Genomic DNA, 6,000 nt, shown 5'->3' with positions numbered 1-6,000 from the left:
AATTATCATTAAATCTATTGTTTCAATAAGTGTTACAAAATGGTGACATTCTAATTTTACATTACTTGTAAAATAGGAATCATTCTATAAAGACAAATTTCTCTTTATCAATAATTTAGTTACTCTAAAGCACAGGTTATAGAGGGAGAGCAAGATAAAAATTGAATTTTCCAATTTATTTATCATGTTTCTAAAACAAACTTTATTAAACAATTTTAGATACATAGAAAATTTGTGAAGATAGCACAGACTTTTCATTAAACCCAAACCCATTTCCCTCTTTTATTAACATTTAACATTAATATACCTTATTAGTTAAAATCAGCTAACCAGTATTGATACATTATTACTAGCTAAATTGTATACTTTATTCAGATTTCCTTAGTTTTTACTCACTATCCTTTTTTATGTTTCAGGATCCCATCCAGGACACCATATTATATTTAATCATTATGTTACCTTAGGTTTAACTTGGTTGTGACAATTTATCAGTTTGAATTGGCCTGAGCCTCTGCCAAAAACCAGTTGACTATATTTATGATATCTGTGTGGATCTACTTCTGAACTCTATATAATCTGATCTTTTATTATATATGTTGATTCTTTCACAAACATTATGATGTCTTGAAATGCAGCAGTGAGTGCTCCAATATTTCTTCAGTATTATGTTGGTTTTTCTAGGTCTTTTAGAGAAAAAGCTTGAGTAATAGACTGAGAGTGACAATGGGGCACTATATAAATTAGGAAGAATGCAAAGTGACCTAAGGAATAATCCACACATGCTCTACACTTTTAGATGGGATTCTAAGAGTACTTAGGTCACATTATAGTAATTAAGTAGGTAGAGAATGTATACATGTAACTTAAATAATTTAAATATAACTTTACCCTGATGGTCCCATTGCAATTAAGAAAAGAATACTCTTGTATCTGGTACTGTGAAGTCTAACTGTGGTTTTGTGAAATTGCTTTAGACATTGTGTGAAAAGAGATGAGTAAACAGGAAAGGATGGAACTCATGAAACCAGAAGTTTAAACTTAAATACAAGAAAATCCTACGTATTTTCATATAATTGAAAGATAATATTCCTCACATAGATGCAAAAACATCTAGCAAATACACTTTTTTTGGAGCTTTCCCCAGAGAAGGGTAATTTCAAATGTATTTTTAAAAAACTAGTTCAGCACAGATACTGACTGAACCAAAGCACAACTAAATACCTAGACTGCCTCTATTGCTTGATACTTGCTGTACATCTCGCCTAGCTCTCTATTGCTTGATACTTGCTGTACATCTCGCCTAGCCACAAATTATTAGAGTGAGAAATTCTAATTCCCTTTTAACTATTCAAAGTGATATCACCTATAATTCAATTGCCTTTCAGTGCCAAAGTAAATAGAGATTCTCTTGAAATCTGATCTTAAATATCCCTGATCTTTAAAAAGGTTTTTCTAAGAATCTCAGGTTTAGATTTTTAGAAAGTGGAACTGATGGAAGCATTTTGTGTTCACTGTTTCTTTTCATTAGATAAGAACTTAAAAGAAATTTCTGTCAAAGGAAAAAAAATGATTTACTTTATTTGATGTGACTGTTTCATCCATCATAAAATTAGTTTGCAGTAATTTAGCTCTTAAAAGTGTCTTTTAAAAAAATCTTGTAAGTTGACGAGACTATTTTTACAGTTTTGTTTCTTTAAGAATTACACTGATTTGTTAGTTTTTCCATGAAATGCTCAGGCAATTTTAAAAGCTCAAAATAGATAATGATAGATTCAACTTGTATGGTGACGAATAATACCTTAATCCTCAGTAGATAAAAGTAGACTCTGGTTGTTAAAATTTTAGCTGATTCCAAATATAAATCTAAATTTCTGATACTGTTATTTCAGAGACAGTATGGTTTCATTAAAAGGGCATTTTTAGGCAGATCAAAAATACAACCCAATTAAATAAACAAATCCAAATTTTTTAAGCATTTAAGATGTAAATTATTGCGACACATGATAAATGCTATGGATATTAAAACAAAACAAAAATGACCATAGAAATCTCACAATCACAATCAAATCTATATAGATATGAAAATTTTTCTTCAGATCTATAATAAATGACTGTGTAACTTATTTAAATATGAAAAATTATTTCTGAAGTTTTGCTACCATTTAATTATAAACAAAACTAAATTAAAAACAAGTAAACTAATAAAAACATTACAGGTCTGTGAGTCTGAGAAACTTCGTCATTTACTTTAGATGTTTTGAGGTGCTGCATTACATACTTAAGGCTGAGACTATGACCAAGGAACCAAAATGAAATTCTCCATTGAAATATTTCAGACACTTAAAAACCAGTGAAGAAAAAAAAAAAAAAAGAGACACAAAGAAGATGCTGTTTTATAACGGAGTTATTTACTTTATATAAAATTTCTATTTTCCTATTAAAACAAATAGGAACTCAAAACAAACAACTCAAAACAAAGTTGACTAACACTATTTTTACCCCTGAATTAAGAATTTTTTAAATATCCTATATGAAATGTCTATCAAACAAAAATATCTGTAAAAGAATTCAAATAATTTTGTAATTCCCCAAATATGTCAACTCAGCCAGTTTAGTGCAATATTTTACAGTTCAATGAATTAAGAAATTTATCTGATTTTTTGTCGTCATGTGAACTCTCCTTGGTAGTCTCAACTTAAAAAAAATGATTTAGACATTTAGTTTTTTTTATCTGATTAATGTAGTAACTCATAAATGGAAATAAAATACATCTTTTCCCTCCCTGAATGCCTCTTTGTGGTGAACCTGATGGGAGAAAAGCAAATAAAATATGCGTTAATTCTTTGTGGAATTAAAATAAAACACTATAGAGGCTGAATGTAAGAAAAGGCACCATTATTTTTACTGATTACAGTAAAAGACCTTTTCTCTTTTGAGTAGCACTTTGGAAATTCACATCTGAAAATTGTAAACTGGCATAGATTCCACTATGGTAATTTGTTTAGGGAAAGCATTTTATCAATGACAGTTTACTTGAGAGCATTAAACATACTTCAATTTCTATAATAAGAAAATATTTTTCTTTTATTTTCTTTATGTGCCTCAAGAAATATTACATTTTTTTCAAAATTTTTATCTAATGGTATTTAATGTTAGGCATATTTTTTTAGGCTTAACAGTTAAGCAGTGAATAGGAAACAATTTCTAATAACAGCTAGATTCAAGATACTGAGCATGGGAATTTCAGTAGGCCCTAAGAATTCTGGTTACTTAGGTGAAATAGTTTTTTTATTTTTATGACTGCCCTATTATCTTTCTAACCTACTGAATTATAGTATTCTCTAGTATTTAAAACATCTATTTAACATCTATTTCCTGGGCAATATGATTAGTAACATTTATTAGACACTTATTTTATTTAAGGTATTTACAAATTTTGTTCATGTAACACTCAAAACCATCCTATATATATGCATGCGCCAGAAAAAAGATACTGGTCCTTGAACTTCATAAGCAAACTATAGAAAATAGAAAGTGTGAGCTCTTTAAAGGCAGTCAAGAGATACTACTTGAATACAATGCAAAACAGAAGAATAGATGCTCTTGCTCTCAAAAAGTTTAAGAGTTAAATAATACAGTTAGGCAATGTTAAGTTATATGCTGCAGATTGAAGAGTCCAGCTCCAGTCCAAAATGCTATGTGTGATATTTCGGGCTTGAACATAGGCAATTACAAGGCCTTTATCTGGCGGTGCATAGCCAGTACCTTGCAGTCTCTGCAGAGTGTTGCAGTCAAGGATTCAGCTCCTCCTCTCCCCCTCCCCCCAGGTTAAGCTCTTGTGCATGGCTGCATTCCTAGCCCAGGCACCTTTATTTGGTGATATCTTTACAGGGGCCTTCCTCAGATACCTTCTTATGGTTGGGGGCAAAGGCAGGGAAATTTAAGGATGCTTTTTCCTCCATTCTGACTCAGTACTTAGTTCTTTTTTACTTCTTGCCCTTTCCCCTTTCCCTACCTCAGGCCCCCAGGTCCATAAAATTGCAGTCTCCTTTTGTTTTCAGCTCCCTCTGCAGTGAGACCATCTCCACTGGTGTCATTCCATGGGGGAAAATGAATCAGGGGAGTCAGTGCTTTTTCTAGTTTAGCTTAATTATGGTAAGTGTTTAAGGTCTTGATTGTTACTTTAATTTTGACTTCTTAATCAGCTACTGCCACACCTGGAAGCTCAGCTTTCTTGAATTCAGCTGAGCTCCTGACATAGGGAGGAGTATACATGAGAAATATCTCAATGTAGACACCAAGAGAAAGAAAAATGCAAGAAGTGGAAGGTAAAGTGGCCTATTAAGGATATGTATATGTAGGTTATGAGAAAAAGTTGTGAATTTAAGCGCAGAGATTCTAAGAAACATTAGGAAGGCAGTGAGAATATGGTTCAAATGAAGGCTTTCTGCTTGAGGTTACAGCAAGAAATTTGGCCTGATAAATCAGGTAGCAGCATTTTATATTTAAACAAGAATTAAAGAAAAAGTAATTGTTTTTTTATCCTATATAGACAATGAGAAAGTCATAATGTGGTTGAGCAGAAGAGTAATGTAATAAAAATTTGTATTTTAGAAGTGGTTTTAAAAGTGTTTTATACAGCTCTTAGGCCAGACTAGCCAAACATTTATTGTCAATACTCTTGGAACACATTGTGCGAGATATTGGAATGCTTTTGAATAGCTCATGATCTGGGGGTGATGTGTGTTTTAACAAGACTAGGAAGTTATCCTACCATGTGACTAAATAAAGATCCTTTAATAATATCATGGGGAAATAGAGGTATAATTGACTAACTCAGGAGATATCTGGGAAGATCTCACACAGTGGATGATTCATAAACAGAATTTTAAAAATATGTAGGATCACAGTAATGGGGCTAGTACTTATAAAAAGTTCCCATCAACCAAAACCCATTCTCTAAACTTTATTTCCTTTCAGAAAATGAGAATAATTTACATTTGTCCTACAAAACTATATAAATTGAAATCTTTTTTTAACTACTGATGAAAGTGTAAATCTATACACACAAAAATGTGTTATTATTAACAATGATTCTTTGTATTTATAAAGTTCCGGGCATTACTTTCAGAAAAGCATAAACAAGACTTTATAATTTTACCTACTTTATATCCCTAGCTTAATTTTTCTCCAATCTTCAATAGGTACATATTGTTTTGACCAAACCAGGTTATAATTGAAACTATCCCATCGTAAACAATCTAGAATAGTAGTATTTAATTAAAAATATCTGGTAAAGCAAGAATAATTTTTAAATTATGCATAGGCATTGTAAACATTACATTTTAACATAAATCATATACATAGGTATTCATTTGTCAAATGTTCGCTGTAGAGTTATTGTCTTTTTTTTTTGTTTGTGAAATTGCTAATTGCATTTTGATATTATGTTCATTCTAAATTTTCCTTGTAATATAAATATTCTAGTTTTGGTTTCCCCCATAAAAAGCAAACCTTTGAAGACAATTTTCCATATTTATTCTATATGTTTATTAACTTCCAAAATGTGACTATTATCTTTTCACATCCAATTTAACAGTAAATTTTTAATGACTGACACACTTTTGTCAAGTATTTACAAATTATTCATTTATCATAACAACAATTTATTTTAAACTTACATGGTTGATTTAGTATATTTTAAATAAATTACATAATTACCATAATAATTATAAGTGACATAAACAGAATTAGAGAAAAAAACCAGCAGCTTTTGATGAGACAACTTAAAATGCCGAAAAAAGTATATGTATATGCTAGAGTGTGGTTTACCTAGTTATGAGTATTTAACATGTCGTGAGTACTGTACAATAGTTTTTCAGAAAGAGAGGGTTATCAGTTAACTTGGGTAAATGGCTTAGATGGCTTTCCTTGTAAAAGATTTTACTATTATTATTGTTATTATTTTACTATTATTATCATTTTCAAAACTCTCATTAA

The sequence above is a fragment of the Pteropus medius genome, unplaced genomic scaffold, assembly GCF_902729225.1.
Source record: "Pteropus medius unplaced genomic scaffold, Ma_sr-lr_union100, whole genome shotgun sequence".
Taxonomy (NCBI): Eukaryota; Metazoa; Chordata; class Mammalia; order Chiroptera; family Pteropodidae; genus Pteropus; species Pteropus medius.
Note: the sequence above shows the minus strand (reverse complement) of the source record.